Source organism: Dermacentor andersoni, chromosome 1, assembly GCF_023375885.2.
Source record: "Dermacentor andersoni chromosome 1, qqDerAnde1_hic_scaffold, whole genome shotgun sequence".
Classification (NCBI taxonomy): Eukaryota; Metazoa; Arthropoda; class Arachnida; order Ixodida; family Ixodidae; genus Dermacentor; species Dermacentor andersoni.
Window position 1 is genome coordinate 172,135,455 of NC_092814.1, and position 17,328 is coordinate 172,152,782.

General features: G+C 46.5%; 1 protein-coding gene and 1 long non-coding RNA gene across 2 annotated transcripts in view; one reads left to right on the forward strand and one right to left on the reverse strand.

The window, feature by feature from the left end:
* Window positions 1–17,328, forward strand: part of Kua (Plasmanylethanolamine desaturase Kua) — a 139,803-nt gene that overhangs the window by 81,807 nt on the left and 40,668 nt on the right. The gene's annotated exons all lie outside the window — the stretch shown is intronic.
* Window positions 4,431–6,306, reverse strand: LOC129380801 (uncharacterized). Its single transcript, XR_008608986.1, has 2 exons — window positions 5,563–6,306; window positions 4,431–4,558 (listed from the first exon to the last, which is right to left on the reverse strand). It is a non-coding gene; the product is annotated as an uncharacterized lncRNA (long non-coding RNA).

Genomic DNA, 17,328 nt, shown 5'->3' on the forward strand with positions numbered 1-17,328 from the left:
TTCTGTGCATACCTTGCTACATGTTAAACGCCCAACAAAGTGTGTTTAGTCCTTCTTTTTGGCACCTTTATCTTTAATTTTGGCGGCAAACTTTGAGAAATCGCGAAACGTCGAAAATTTGAGTTACCGCACGGGTATAAAAAAAAAATCATCTCCAGTTTTTGTCTAATTTCCCCATGGCTATCTCCTGTCATCGGTTTTCTTTTATGTGCAGGAACGTATTGAATTATTTTGTCCCGAGTGCAATAGAAAGCAATGAATAGTGACGTATAGGCTGCTGTGTTCGGCGCCCCGCGTTTCTCAGCCACGGCCGGGTCATAAGACATAAAAACATAAAACACAAACATAAAAACATAAAACAAAGTCGGGAAATCGACCTGTAGTTGGACATATCTATCGTTTTAGTGACCGCCTTTATAGCACACCCACTTAGTTATTTGCATTATTTTTTTGGGACAGCTCATGCGAATAAAAGGTCATGCATGAAAAAAGAGCCTGTCGGTAATGCTACAACCTATCTTACCGGTCGTTATCCCGTGCTTTGCGCAAAGGTTATTGACTGTGGAAAATATATTGTTCCAGCTTGATAAGTAATCTTGAGGCAAATGTTGTAGCTGTTTGTCTGTATAAACGAGGGCATTGCGGGCCACTTTAGATAATGTTAAATTGTTCTACAAGTTGTGGTATAGGCGTGTGGTGACCTTATGGTGGCTCGAGAGGATGGTGTGTGGTTAAGTAACTAATTTTATTCCGTACGTCTGTACTGTCATTATGAAAGTACAGACGTACGTTTGAAGTGGTCGTGTAGAAAGCAGCGCTTTTAATTTCTGAGAATAGTGTTTAATTTGCTGCGATATTGTTTAAATAAAAAAAAATTGTCGGCTGATCCGGTTTTGTGAAAGAAAATGGTTTCGTTTTCTTTCTTATTATTCTTGAACATTCATTCTTCATTCAAAGTTTCCCACCTTTGTTGCAAGTTGGTGCAGTTTTCAGTCTTAAATGAAAAAAAAAAAAAAAAAAAGAAAAGAACAGCGCTTGAAGACGTAAAGAAACGCTGCATGTAGTGAATTTAATTCTGAGGTTTTACGTACCAAAACCACGATCTGAATACGAGGCACGCCGTAATGGGGTCTCCGGATTAATCTTGCCCGCCAGGGAACCTTTAACGCGCCCCCACTGCACGGGGCCTTTTTGCTGTTCGGCCCCATCGAAGTGCGGCCGCGATTTGATTCCGTGACTTCGTGCTACGCCATAGCCGCTATGCCACCGCGGCGGGTGCTTCATATGCTGCAGCTAAAGTCCCTAGATATTTTTTTTGCTTTCTTTTAAAGCAAGAAATATAGGGACCTTAGCTGCACCTGCTGTTAAGGAAATTAAAAGCATCATTCCAACTTTCTTTTTCGAGACAAGCTACGGTTTAGCGTTACGCACGCGATGTTCTTCGCCGTTGACAATCAAATAAATCGGGAAGTGGTCGCTAATATAACTGCACAGAACGCAACGATGTGAAGTTCTGTGCATTTGTATGAGTTATAAAAAAGGTTGACCAGCGTTTAAAGTGCAGGAATTCAGGACATCGACTACTGCGGCGAAACCGACCCTGCGGCGATGCGGTCGGCGTAACTCTATGGGAAGCATTCTTGAAAAATTGATTGCTGAGCAATGCCTCGTTTTTCGCAAATTGCGCTTTAGGCACTTAATTCCGACAACGGCCTCACGCTAAATGTCGCGTCTAGTTTAATTCCGCTGGCTGGACTTTTTCACTGGGACACTTTTGTGGACCCGTTTAAAATGCGTGGGGTCATTTGTAAAATGCTGATTGCATCGCAGCTAGAATTCATGGGCTAATACTCTATGGCTCCCTCTATATTTAGATCCAATTAGGTTTTATTACACTGGTTGACTTCCTTTTTTTTTTCTGGAGCGCTTTTGTTCAGCTACTATGCGGCAAAGCAGCACTACTGGGGCAAGAAATTCGTCCGTCGTTGAAGTGACTGGAAAGGGCTCGTCGATCATGGTAAAACTCATGGACTCGAATGTGAAGATTTGATGCGTATTTTCGCCCTGGCGTATAAGGAAAGATCACACTGTCCCATTCTGCAGGAAACAGCAGACCAAATGGCTTAATGGAGTGGCACCCAAGCAGTGAGCAGGCTGCGCGCGCCATTTTTTCTCAAGTTTCGGCGCATGGTAAAATGTTTTATTTGATATTTGGAAAGACAAACATGATGTTCCATATCAACTCATGAAAACCAATCAGTCGTTATGCTGAATTAATGAACAATCAACTAAATAATTACACAATGCATGTAATTAATAGCACTATATTTATTAGTGATCACAAGTTACAAACATACTATACTAAGTTTTCTCTGTTTTACACACCATTAGGGTTACGGATATCAAATGAAATGTAATAAAAGCAGTGATTCAATAATGAGTCCGGCTTGGAACTGGCATGATGAAGCCAGTAGTTATAATGAATCACTTATTTAAGTTGTACAGTGGTAGTTTTTATTCGTGCACGTCGTCATTGGTGTCATTCACACTGTAATTAAACGAGCAATTTAAAATACGCTTGCTAATTGAGAACGCCGAGTCTAACTTTCGTACAGCATTGCGCCATGGATATCAAATGAATAAAATTCAGTGACTAATCTACTATAACTAGGAGTAGTAGGACTGAGTTACTAGTGATCGTGAATTACTTCCTTTAGCATGACAGTGGTAGCCTTGATTCATATACGTCGTTATCGATATCAATCCAAAAGTCATTAAATGACCATTTCTTTGGTTACCGCTGCTGAGCGGTCACGCGCAGCCCGGTTATTAGCGATCGCAAGTGGCACGCTCAGTATGATCTCGTATTTTATACAATATGAACGTAATGGATATCAAATGAAATGTCATGCAAGTGACAAATACACCCCGAAGGGTGCAACCGTTTAAGAGTGTGTTGTATGGCAAAAGGGTGTAATTTTGCTTAAGAGTGTACATTCTTAGGCATAAGTTACACTCTTTGGGGTGTATCTCTGCCACACAACGATAATCGTCATCTGCCTTGCTTGCGTTTCCTTTCTTGAAAACGCCGCGCCCGCTACTTTCCTGTCGGGAATGCTATGTCATGCTGATAACGCGCATGGCGTTCGTTACTGGGAAGTACCGGGCTCGCCGCGTTAAAGAAAGGAAATGCGGACAAGACAGATGACGATTATCATTGTGTGGCAAAAGGGTGCAATTTCGCTTAAGAGTGTACACTTTTAGGCAGAAGTTACACTCTTTGGGGTGTATCTCTGCCACACAACGATAATCGTCATCTGCCTTGCTTGCGTTTCCTTTCTTGAAAACGCCGCGCCCGCTACTTTCCTGTCGGGAATGCTATGTCATGCTGATAACGCGCATGGCGTTCGTTACTGGGAAGTACCGTGTTAAAGAAAGGAAATGCGGACAAGACAGATGACGATTATCATTGTGTGGCAAAAGGGTGCAATTTTGCTTAAGAGTGTACACTCTTAGGCAGAAGTTACACTTTTTGGGGTGTATCTCTGCCACACAATGATAATCGTCATCTGCCTTGCTTGCGTTTCCTTTCTTGAAAACGCCGCGCCCGCTACTTTCCTGTCGGGAATGCTATGTCATGCTGATAACGCGCATGGCGTTCGTTACTGGGAAGTACCGGGCTCGCCGCGTTAAAGAAAGGAAATGCGGACAAGACAGATGACGATTATCATTGTGTGGCAAAAGGGTGCAATTTTGCTTACGGGTGTAGAGTCCCTGGAAAAAATTTCATAGTGCCGCAAAGGTGCGTGCCATGCCGGCAACAGTGGGTGGCGGCGGCCACATCCCTTCCAGACAGCCGACGCGCTGCCAACGTGTGTGAAGACACGGATTTCCCCCCTGAATTTCGCGTTTATGCAGTTCCGGTCGATCTGTATAATCGGAGCGACACGTACGCGGTAAGTTTCATGTAATTTCTGAAGTTGCGCGTCACGTATGGGGGATAAAACGCCAGTAGCCGCAGCATGCCGACAACTTCGCGTGTTGCGACTAGTGACGTATTTGCGAATGCGTGCTTGTAATGTTGTCATTGATTTGTGAAACAAGCGCTCTTAACACGGTGCTCCATGTTGTGATATTAAGGGCTCTTCATTCACGTGAGGCGCAAGCTTGTTTTCGTATACGGGTAGAAAAACTGTGTGCTTTTTATGAAGCATTTTTGTACATTTGATGACGCCAAACTTGTAGTACACTTATTTCCAGAACTTTTACTGTGTTCTCGAACGTTGTCTTGTTTGTTGACGTTGCCAATACTTGACAGTGGTGCGGCTCTTCTCAAAGCCCGCCTATCTTATTCAATCGTACTCCTTTTACTGCAGACCCTTTAATCGAGTCAGATCATTAACACGAGAAAGTATATTTTAGAAAGAAGAGAGAGAGAGATAAAAAACATTTATTCGGACCATCGAGGTGGTTGCTCTTGAGGTCGAGTGGGTGGTGTCCTCATTCCAGGACTCCACAAGTCTCCGACTTGCTTTGTATTGTCAGCAAGATTGGCATCCTAAGAAAAGCATGCAATCACAAAGTAAGATGTGGAGGCAAACAACATGTATTTATTTCACAACAGTAACATACAGTCCTAAAGGAAGTGTTTATTGCAACATCAAGTTTTCACACAATATCAGGCATTAGAGTGTAAAAACAATCTAACCCGACGGCTGTGTTTATTTTAACATTGTAACTACAGAGTTAATTGTGGGCAAACAAAGGAAGCCTCAGCTTAGAGTCAGTGGTTCGAGAAGAAGATATGGGGGTCTTCGCCAACTGCTCCTTGGTTCCATGTTCCTTGTGATGTGTCGCCTGAACATTCTGAATTATCCGCTGTCGGCTGGTGGCAGCCTGGTTGGTCGACGTATTTGCATGGAATCAGTATCGGTCAATGTGTATGCACAAAGCATTTTTACTCACGCTCAAAAGTTTATTACTAGCGGACCAGATATAAATGCAAAAAACTCACACATGCGCAACCTAACAAAATAGAAAGTGGCCCCTAAAATACCCCAAGACATAATAGCATCCCACCATGAACAACATAGCGAGTTCAATCCATGTATGCATTCAGGAAGTGTATTTGTTAGCCCTATGATACCTCGGTTATGCATTTGTCGTCCTTTTCCAAATCTAGCATGCCTCCGCTGCCAGGCAGGCTTTCTGGTCTTTGTTCCTCCAAAGACAACATGTAGAATAAAAATAGCGCAAAGAATAACTCGCCGCGCGAACCGAAAAAGCTTACCTAAAAGATAGGCACTACGTGATTTTCAATAGCGCGAAGGAAAGCGAGCCGCGCTAACGGAACATCGAACAATAGCGCAATGCAGTCAGAGCGGGCCGTGCGAACCGAACAGCTCACCCGAAACACTTGTACCAACTCCATCGTTTTCAAAAGCTCCAAGCAGAGCAAGGTGCGCGAACCGGACCGGTAAAGTTTAGCGGTCACGCGTAGGTACGGTCGCTTGAAAGCAGTAACTGTCCAGCAAACTGCGCGTAAGTTATCAACAAACTTACCTCGCACATTAGGGTGTTCGAGGGCGCGAAGCTTTCGCGGCCAATTCTGTGCAGCCACGCAGAACGTCGATCCCGGTCGTCCTTTCCGCATGGAAGGCAGAAAAATGCCTTTCTGGACTCCGTTTGGTTGCTGCACGCGAAGGCGCAGCAACCAGGCACAATGTTACGGTAACTTCTGTCGCCTGTGTGTTCGCCAAAAACAAAGTGCTGTCGCCAGCCGCAAAGTGCACGCTCTCCGTACACGTTGCGTCCCCTTTGTGTTCGACGTGCCTTGAAAGCACTTGGAAGGGAAATGGCGACAAAAGGTCACGTGACACGAGTAACCCAATCACCGGTGGCCGGGGCAGGCGGCGGCGCGCGGAAAACAAATGCGATACTCTGAAATTTTTTCCAGTGTCTCTATCCGGATGGATGGATGGATGGATGTTATGAGCGTCCCCTTTGGAACGGGGCGGTGGGTTGCGCCACCAAGCTCTTGCTACTGTACTGCCTAATATCCTACCTAGGTTACACAATGAAGAAAGAAAAAAAAAACACTCTGAACTACCACGCCCAAATTTTCTGATCCCCTATTGCGAACTGTGCTTTTGTACGTCTCCGTCTTTTGTCGTTTCCCTACTTTTCTTCCACCAATCCTCCAGTCGCCTCTTACTAATGTCTATTGCAGACATGCTTGCTTTACCACTGCTCCCTGTGAACCCAAGGGCTTCAAGGAGGCCAGTGGTGCCTAAATCGACCGCTGGGTAGACGTCCTCACATTCTACTAAAACATGCTCCGTAGTTTCCCTAGCTTTATCGCAGCAAGCACATGCTTCTTCTTCCTTCTTATATCTCGCTTTATAGGTGCGTGTTCTAAGGCATCCCGATCTCGCTTCGAAAAGTAATGAGCTTCCCTTTGAGTTATCACAAATGGTTTCTTTCCTGATTTCGTTTTTTCCTCTTAAGTAGTTACTCATGGCAGGTTTCTTTTCCATTGCCGCCACCCATGAGACTAATTCAGCCTCTCTGACTTTCCGCTTGACCTTCTTTGTTGCTGTGTTGTCCACCCTACAGGCCGCATACTTGCTGGTAAGCTTCCTAGTTCTTTTCCTCCACTGTGAATCAATGTTTTTCCTGTACAGATACCTGAACACTCTCCCAGCCCATTTACTTTCTTCCATATTCCTCAGCCGTTCTTCATACTCAATGTTACTGCGAGCTTCCCTCACTTCAAAACTAGTCCAGCCCATATCACCCTGCACAGCTTCATTTGTAGTATTCCCGTGAGCGCCCAATGCGAGGCGACCCACTGACCTTTGGTTCCCGTCGAGTCCTGATTGTACCCCTGATTTATAGCAAACAACCGCATTTCCAAAAGTAAGTCCTGGAACCATTACACCTTTCCACATACCTCGGAGGACCTCGTACCTATTGTATCCCCATAGCGCTCTGTGATTCATTATGGCTGCATTTCTCTTCCCCTTTACTGTTATGGGTTTTTCCTGTGTTTCCATATATCCATTGCCTTCGTTTATCCATATACCAAGGTATTTATATTCTGTTACCCGAGGTATTTCTTGGCCCTATATCTCCACTGTCTGTTCACTATTTTCATTGAATACCATAACACCTGGTTTTCTAACACTAAATTTCAAACCTAAATTGTTGCCTTCCTGTCCACAGATATTAGCCAGACGTTGCAAATCACATTACTTGTTAGCTAGCAACACAATGTCGTCCGCATAAAATAAACCTGGGAGTTGCTGCTCTATTACTGTACCCGCCTGTTTGTATGAGAGATTAAACCCGATATTACTTCCTTCTAGCGCCCTCTCCATCCTCACCATGTACATCATAAACTGCAGCGGGGATAAAGGGCACCCCTTCCTCAGTCCCTTGTTTATATGAACTTTCTCCTCGCTCCTCATCCCTTCCCATTCAACGCAAACGGTATTTTCTAGGTAAATCTGTCTCAAAAGCTGTAGACAATCGTTACCTAAGTCTTCCCCTTCCAGAATATCCCACAAAATGTTACGGTCTACGTTGTCGTAGGCTCCTGTAATGTCTAAAAAGGCCACATACAACGGTCTGCTTTCTGCTTTTTATATTTCAATACACTGAGTAAGAACAAACAAGTTATCATCCAAACGCCTACCTATTCTGAAGCCATTCTGAAGCTCTCCCAAAATGCCATTATTCTCTGCCCATGCTTGAAGCTTTAATTTGATTGCCTGCATTGCTAGCCTGTATATTACCGATGTAATGGTCAACGGTCTATACGAGTGAATTCTGTCTTTCTCCCCCTTACCTTTATAAATTAAATTCATTCTACTTTGTCGCCAACTGTCTTGTATTCATCTATCTTTTAAAGTTTTTTCCACTGCTTTCACCAGAGCTTCCTTACTTTTTGGTCCTAGTTCATTTATCAGCCTAACGGGAACCTCGTCTAGCCCTGTGGCTGTGCGCTTAGGAATTTTCTCTTCCGCTTTCTTCCAGTTTAAATTTGTCAGCACCAGCTCCTTTTCCACTTGGGTCTCTTTCGTGCTCTTTTTTTTTTCATCAAGTACAACCTCGTCATTGCCTTGGAAAGATTCGGCTGTTGCTTTTCGGATGTAATTTATTGCCGCTTCTCCTTCCAGTCTCCTTCCAGTCTGTTTTCATCTTCGTCTAGGATATGTTGTTGACTTCCTGCCCAATAATTTCATGTGGTTCCAAAATATTGTAGGTGCGGCCTTCTTTTTCTCACGTATTTCTGACAACCAACGTTCACTTTCACCTTTTAATTTTGCTTGCACCAGTATTTGAACCATAGACTTTTTCTCCCGGTATATTTCCCATTTACTGGCTACTTCATCCTTGGCAACTGCGCCTTTTTTGCCTGCCTGTGCTCTCGAGATGCTTTCTGTCGTTCGGCGATCGCTTCTCGTATCTCCTTGTTCCACCAGCTTTTCGGTTTCTTTTTTCCTTTCCAACGAACATGTTGTTTCTCTTTCTGTATTTCTGTCGTTATTACACTTAGAAGCTCACCATATTCCCACTCTTTACTTGGCCATTTGCCAAGTTCTTCCTCAACTCTAGTGACTGTATTTGCTATTTGTTCAGCGTTCAAATTTGGACTGGCCATTTTGCTCTCCTTGCTCTCTTTCCCAACTACATATCCCATTTTCAATATGATGCGTTTATGGTCACTCCCTATGCTGTTAAACCCTTCCTCATCGATGACCATTTCTCTCAACTTATCATGAATTCCTTCTGTCATAAGACAGTAATCAATGGTCGATTGCCGGTTTCCCACTTCCCACGTGATCTGTCCTTCACACTTAGGCCCTGTATTCACGATCACGAGGTTATGTCGCTCACAAAGGTCCAGCATTGACTTCCCGTTATTGTCGGTATAGCCATCTAAATCCTGTATGTGGGCATTCATGTCACCTAATAGGACAATTTCAGCATCATTCCCGAAACCCTTAATATCAGCACTTATGCATTCCACTAACTCTTTATTCTGCTCTGTGCAATTTTTTCCGGTCCACAAATACGTAACGCCCAGCCAAGTTTCTTTCCCACTCATTGTACCTGATAACCAAAGATGCTCTTGACATTGTGAATTTACTCTTTTTCCATTTGGCTCCCTGATGGATGAGCGTTCCGACTCCCCCTCCCTTTCTTTCCGACTTAGTTCTGTTGCACCCTTCCCAAACATAATTCTCAATAACTGGCGGCTCTTCTGAGTCTCTAAGGTGCGTTTCTGTAACCGCATACACCCCTGTTTGTTCTCTGTGTAACTGCTCCTCAATCTCTGCCCACTTTTCCTTTCTTCTGCCGCCCTGCATGTTTATGTAGCACCCAGGAGGTGAGCGCCATCTGGTGGTGTCGCGAGAAACCCAGCAGCGCGCGTGCGAGCAAGGCCACAGCAGCCACATCCGAAAAGTCGCGAGAAGAGGCAAAGCTTCGCTTTAAAATGCTAGCAGACTGTTAATTTAATGCATGCGAAATACTTTGTAGATGTCCTGCAAATATAAAACCATTCACAAGGAAAAAAGTAGGAAGCACAAATAATCAGCACAGACTGAGCGAACATATGTCAAGATGATGCGCGTTAAGAACATGCACAATCGGTGGTGACTCATCCTTTCTCGTCATAATTTTGCCGTTCCTTGTTCTTACCAACGGCCAGTACGCCGTTCTTCTTTTCTTCCTTTTTCTTTGATCACAGCAAGAAGCTGCTTCAATGTAGAGTAAATATCCGCAATTAAATTACGGAATTTGAAAATTATTTAAAGCAGTGAGTGTGCAGTGGTAAAGAATATAGTCATTGGTTTGCTCGTGACATCAGTGACGCAGGCAGCGCATTTCGATTAGAAATAAGGTACAGGCTTTCGTAAAGGTCATTTCCAATGATAATAGTATGAGAATGGCCGCGTCCCTTGCGGGCAGTCAATGCACTCTCATTCTACCAATCCTAATATGAAAGAAGCTTGATGTGGCAAAAACAAAAACGCTCGTATACTTAGATTTAGGTGCACGTTAAAGAACCGCAGGTGGTCAAAATTAATCTGGAGCATGCTTGATGGTGATGTTGTAGTTTTGGCATGTAATACCCCACGATTTATTTATTTTTTCCAGCCACCGTTGACAGCGAGTGTTGGTTTCGTGGTCATCGAGTGATATCTGTTCATGTTTGCCTGTGCTTACATGACACCATGCTTGTTCGTTTAATCAGTAAGCGAATGTTTACTACAATTTATACGGCTGATAAAACTGCGAACCTTACTTCGTGTAGTCAGATACTTTGCTATTGCTATCAGTGCTTCACCTTTCGGGAGCAACTGCAACTTTCTTTGTCTGATAACTGCTTATTGCATGACAATCTCCGAGTTTCGTTTTTTTTTTTTCTTCTTTTTTTCTGGGACATGTTTGCTACTTTAAGACTACTCGATAACGTTCCGTTCCCCCCGCTCATCGTGCTTCGGGCTCTCGAGAGCCAGTGCTCGCTGACGTCGCCTAATGGTTGCACTGCTGTTAATTACGCAACTCTGCATGTTGCAAGCATCGCGTAAAGTACATCGCTGTCGCGTCCTCCGAGGTGCACTGACCCCGTGCCGTTTTCACTCACGCAGAGCTCGAAATCTCGCTGTTCAGTCACGCTGTACGCCGCTCGTTGGTCACGCTGCGCTTGTGTACAACTCATGCGTGGCCCGCGAACAACGATCATTGTGCGGTTAGCTGTTGCGTGATTGCCTTGATCCATTTTCTTGTTTATTTTTTTTTTTCCTACGCTGACGTGCCTTTTAGCTATAAGTGAAAGCTTTTATAAGGCTTTTGTCTCGTTTCCCGCAGCGCACCATTTTGAGCGATGTGCACGAGAACACCTAACGGTATAAGTCAGTGCTACACGAATACTGAGGCAGACACAAGCGGATCACAGAGCATGATCCCGCGCTGGAACACGGTAGAAAATGACATAGTTTCGTTGTCTGCGCGCGACTGAACGACGTGGGAACAGGCAGACGAAACAGAAGTACATCTGTCTTGGTACGAAGCAAAACAAAAACACGCACACATTCGGTTTGTGTGTTCTTTATTTCTCTAAGCTTTAATTCGTCTATTGAAGCAACAAATTACGCAAATAACAAACGTTGCCATGAATAATTCTCGAAATCACCCGCCGTGGTTGCTCAGTGGCTATGGTGTTGGGCTGCTAAGCACGAGGTCGCGGGATCGAATCCCGACCACGGCGGCCGCATTTCGATGGGGGCGAAATGCGAAAACACCCGTGTACTTAGATTTAGGTGCACGTTAAAGAACCCCAGGTGGTCGAAATTTCCGGAGTCCTCCACTACGGCGTGCCTCATAATCAGAAAGTGGTTTTGGCACGTAAAACCCCATAATTTAATAATTCTCGAAATCACGTGCCACTGTGAACGACGTCACAGCACAGACGTGTACGTAGGCGCACTCGCGCATATACGTCATCTCTCTGGCTGGGTGCGCTGTGTCCGCGAGGATAAGGGCAAACGGCGATTTGACTTGAAATTTCAACTCTTTCCGCGGCGCGTAGCTAGGTAATACTTTGCAGACACGATCGTTATCGCGTATTGTATGCTCTGCGTTTGTCAGCTCAAAATGGCCAGACCTGGTGAGGCTCCCTTTAAGGAAGAGTCATTCCTGTCAGCATACGTTCCCTTAATTTTGTCGCATCAGGTTCACTGTGACTTCTGCGACGAGAAAGCAAACGGCAGGAATGGGTTTTCACACATTTACAAGAAGTGAAAACTACACGAAGAACAGCGCGTGCAAGTTTATAGCGTTGTATTAATCAGCACAATCATGAAGATCTATTTCTTCGACATACTGTACAGCACTGTGCAAATGATATTGCAAAGAAAACTTGAGCAGCTTCAAGTTTGTGCATAGTCTTTCATTGTGATATTGCAAAGCTTCGGGCATCATGAAAAACCCGTAAAGACAGGCGGAGGAGGGGGGAAGGGGGGTCACAAGGCGACGTTGTATACTCTTGGTAGGTTTCGTTGTGCTAGAGTTCGAGAAGCACTGAGGTAATAGACAATCTCATGGGCAGTGGTGTAGCCAGAAATTTCGTCCGGGGGGGGGGGGGGGGGTGCAACTCGGCCTACTCCTTATACAATTTGTCGAGGGATCAAGCATATGAATAATAACTGCATTTTCATTGCCAACGATGCTGCAAACGAGTTCTTGAACGCTACGTACTGTCAAGACATGTAAAATATGTATTATTTCATAAAAGAATGTATTCGTATGTCCCAAGAATTGTTCCAGAAATAACTGATATCAATGCTTCCATGTTTTTTGTCTATTAAGTAAAGAAAATATCGCAGGAACATTAGAAATATATCAGTTCGACGCCAGCAATGCTGCGCATGCTGCTCATATGAATAAGGTAAAGGCCATGAAATGAACAAGTTGAGGACAAATATTTTAGTGAAACTTTGTCATTCAAGAACCTTGTTTACATTTTTGTGCATATGCAACGGCCAGTGCAAAATCTCAATGACGCTGAGCAGCTGTCACCGGTCGTGTATTGCGAGTAATTGCACCGAAACTATAGTCGGAACAGAGAGCACTTATAAAAAACAGGAGTTCTACAAAATATACATTAGAAATGCGAATATACATGGAATATACAAATGCGAAGATGCAGCTTGATAAAGGGGAAAAAAGTGCCACTGGAAACAAAGTTCACTGCATGTATACACAAAACCTCGAAACAATATATTGTAACGCCGTAATTGGTTTCCGCCTTGGTTAACGTGCGACTCGCGTATGCGACGACGTATTCTGTGTGGCCAGGTTGACGCTGTGCCAACACAGCGCCAAGGCCTACACCGCTTGCATCAGTATGGATTTCGGTTGGCGCTTGGGGGTCAAAATGGCGAAGAAGGGTGGCGTCGTGAGAAGACGGCGCAAAGTTGTGAAGGCGTCGTCACACTCTGGAGACCATGATGAGAGATCTCCAGCGCCACCAAGGAGCTGCGTGAGAGGCGATATAATTGACGCAAAGTTTCAAACGAATCGCCGGAAGTAAGAGCAGAGGCCGATAAAACTGCGTAGCTCTTTCATAGTGGTAGGTTTTGGGAACGCAGTAACAGCACGTAGCTTCTCGGGATCCGGGCGAATGCCCTCCTTTGACACGACATGGCCCAAAATTGTGAGCTGACGAACAGCAAATCGACACTTCTTCAGGTCAAGTTGCAACCCCGCGTTGGTCAAGCAAGTGAGTACCTGCTGGAGGCGGAGCAGGTGCGTTGCGAAATCAGGGGCGAACACCACAATGTCGTCAAGATAGCAAAGACAGATTTTCCATTTGAGGCCACGCAGAACATTATCCATCATTCTTTCGAACGTAGCAGGTGCGTTGCAAGGTCCGAAAGGCATGACGGTGAATTCATACAAGCCGTCTGGTGTAACAAAGGCAGTTTTAGGGCGTTCGGCCTCTTCCATCGGAACCTGCCAGTAGCCTGACCGCAAATCCAGCGAAGAAAAGAACTCGGCTCCCTGCAAACAGTCCAGAGCATCATCGATGCGTGGTAATGGGTAGACGTCCTTCAGCGTGATCTTGTTCAGCCGTCGAAAATCAACACACAAGCGGATGGAACCGTCTTTTTTGTGACGAGGACCACGGGAGGAGCCCATGGGCTTTGGGAAGGTTGAATGACGCCTCGATGGAGCATGTCATCGACCTGGTCTGCAATGACGCGACGTTCCGTAGCGGACACGCGATATGGTCTTTGTCGCAGCGGTGAGTGAGAGCCAGTGTCAATGTAATGCTCGACCGTCGATGCACGGCCAAGAGATGTTTGTGCAACGTCGAAAGAACGGTGGAAGTGCTGATGGAAAGCGAGAAGTTGAGATCGCTGCGAATGCGTCAGATCTTCGGCGATGAATGGTTGAACACACCACTCCATGTTGAGCCGGGTACGGAGAGGGCACTCAATTCATGGACGGCAGTAGAAGGCACTTCGTCGAGGACGGAGACAATTCGTGTTTAATCGACCGACTCGACGTAACCAAGGCATTCGCGGCGGAGCAGTGATAGCGGCGATGAAAGATGATTGTAAATGGGCATCGTGCTGACACCGGCGGCAAGGTCAAGAGCTGCAAAGGGCAAAGGAAGCGCTTTTCGGGTAACAAAGTGATGAGAGGGCATGAAGAAGACCGTCCCGTCGGATATGGTACTACAGAAGACTGGTACGAATGCTGAAGAGCACGGAAGAATACAGGTGTCTTCTTTCACGGCAATTTTAGCGGCAGGATGAGCATCGACCGAGGCTAGGTCACCAAGGTGGAAAAGTTCAACCTCAGCCCGAGCGCAATTGATGATGGCATTGTGGGGAGAGAGAAAATCCTATCCTAGAATAACGGCGTGAGAGAACGATGAAAGAACTATGAATTCAATCGTGTACAAAACGTCCTGTATGGTCACACGGGCAGTACAAGCAGCGGTAGGGCGAATGGGTTGAGCACTCGTCGTTCGGAGCGACAATCCAGACAGAGACGTCGTCACTTTACGAAGCGAACGGCAAAACCTGGCATCCATAACTGAAATAGCGGCACCGGTATCGACGAGGGCGACTGTAGCGACACTTTCGATAAACACATCAATGACATTAGCAGGTAAAGGAGGAGGGCTTCGGCATGTCGACACTTGCGCAGTTCTTGCCTCAGGAACTGCGTCGTCTAGTTTCCCTCTTCGTTAGAGACGGCCGGGTCGTCGACGCATAGGGGAAAGCGATCGGCGACGTGGGGAGGGTGAGGGGTTAGAAGCGAGGACGGCGATCAGTCTGGGAGCGAGCTGGCGATGGGTCGAAGGGTCCGTAAGGCGCATTTGGATTAGGCGGCACATAGGGCGCTCGGCGATCGTCATCGAACGCCTGCGATCGGCGGCGGCAGAACCTTGCGACATGACCGGGATACCTACACGCGAAGCATATAGGGCGATCGCCCGGCGTACGCCACGGCTTAGCGACGGCAGTGGTGGTCCAGGGGACGGGAGGGTGAGGGTGGTGCACAGGCTGCTGGAAGCGACGCACGGGCACAGTGCGAGGGGCCATTGCAGCAACCATAGCATAAGTGACTGGTGTAGTCACGACATCCTGCTGGTGAAGAGCCGGCAGCGCTTCCGCGACCTCTTCATGGATCACGTTACGGAGATGAGACGGCAAAGTGCTGGCAGACTCCTGAGTGACGGACACCAGAGATGGCTGTCGTGCAACTTCTTCGCGGACGAAATCCTTGATTTGAGTTATCAGGGAGGCTTGTTCGGGGCCGGTGGTCAGGCAGCAGAGTGACGCCGCATTTGGTGTGGGATGTCGCCTTGTCAGAGCTCGCTGCTTACGTAATTCATCATAGCTCTGGCACAAGCTGATGACGTCGCCAACAGTGCGCGGGTCCTTGGCCAGAAGCATCTGGAATGCGTCATCATCGATTCCCTTCATGACGTGCTTTATCTTTTCCGCTTCCGTCATGGCAGCGTTCACGCGCCTGCACAAATCTAGAACGTCTTCTATATAGCTGGTGAAGGTCTCACCCGTGTCCTGTGCGCGGGTACGCAAACGCTGCTCGGCTCGGAGTTTCCTGACGGCGGGTCGGTCAAATACTTCTGTAATCGACGTCTTGAACGCCGACCACGTTCGGATATCCCTCTTATGATTTCTGAACCAGAGACTGGCCATGCCCGCGAGGTAGAATGATACGTAAGCCAGTTTGTCCGAGTCATTTCATTTGTTGTGAACGCCCACCCGTTCGTAGGACGAAAGCCACTCTTCAACGTCGTTGTCGTCGGTTCCGCTGAAGATGGGAGGCTCCCGCTGACGAACGGTGCTAGCGCAAGGGAGAGAGAGAGAGAATAAACATTTTTATTGGGTGAATGGAGCTTTGGAGAGGCGTCCTCATTCCAGAATGCCTTGAGCTCGGGCCGCGTCCTGGGCCCTCGCAATCAGCCGTTGCTGATCCTCGAGGTCGGAGCTGGCCAAGGCTCTCTCCCAAAGCTCGTTAGAGGGGTAAGGGTTCGGAGGATCTAATGGTGCCGCTCTGAAACCCCCTACTATGTGTCTGAGGGACCCGGGCTCTGCGCAGAAGCGGCATTGCGGAGATAATTGTGTAGGTGCTATGAGGTGATTTCTGGTTGGGTGGGGGAATGTATTAACCTGTAGAGCTCGGAGGAATCGCTCCTGCTCTCTAGGTAGTGACTTGTGTGGGGGTGCATATGTTCTGCGGGTTAGCTTTTAGTGTTGTGTGATGTCTTGGTACGAGATTAAAGGGTGCATGCGCTCGGGTTCAGGTTCCTCGGCGTCGGCTCGGTGGGTCAGATCTCGAGCCACGTGGTTGGCGACCTCGTTGCCAGGAATGCCTTGATGAGCTGGCACCCAGATGATCATGACTGATCTCGTTGGCGGCTTTTGATAGATGATCCGGACTCCCAACAGGCGTGCCCCAACTTCGCTAGCGGCAAAATTCACACCACTACGCTAGCGCAAGGGACGGGTTGCGATGGAAGAGTCTGCTGGTCGGCGTCCGGCATGACAGAGGGTAGCGTCCAAGAACGGAGTTCCAGGATGGTAGAGTGGAACGTTACATACATTTACTAATATATATATATATATATATATATATATATATATATATATATATATATATATATATATATATATATATATATATATATTATACGTATAAGTCTCCAATAAATCTACGTATCTACTGTATATAATGTGTCAAACAAGGCAAATAAACATGTTGCGCAATCACAGATCACAGAAAGCCCCCACGGCCCGCTGCCCCCTCTCTCCACTCCCTCCGATGCATCACGTGCGACGGAAGGCGGCGCGCTTCTTCCACGATTTTCTCCCTTGCGCACACAAGACTCACGCACCATCGTCGGCTCAACCCCCCCCCCCCCCCCTTACGCTTTCACTCGCACATACAGCATGCAGCGCGCGGTGGCTCTTATCGCCCTTGGACTTTATACGGAACATGACGGCGACGGCAGGAATGCGCCTGGAGTGTCCATATAATTGTTATCGCAATAATATAATAAGAGAATCCGGCAACTGAATAGTCCCGTGGCCCATTACTTTCCGTAAAAGAAGTAACAAAATGGAACTTTCACCATGCGACAATTCGCTGCGCCGCAACAATGTCATTTTTTTTTCTTTAGTGGAGCGGGGGCACCGAAATGAAAAAAAAAACACGCAAAGGAAAGCATGTTGGCCACAATCGAATGCCTACTTTGTACACCTAATGTGGCTA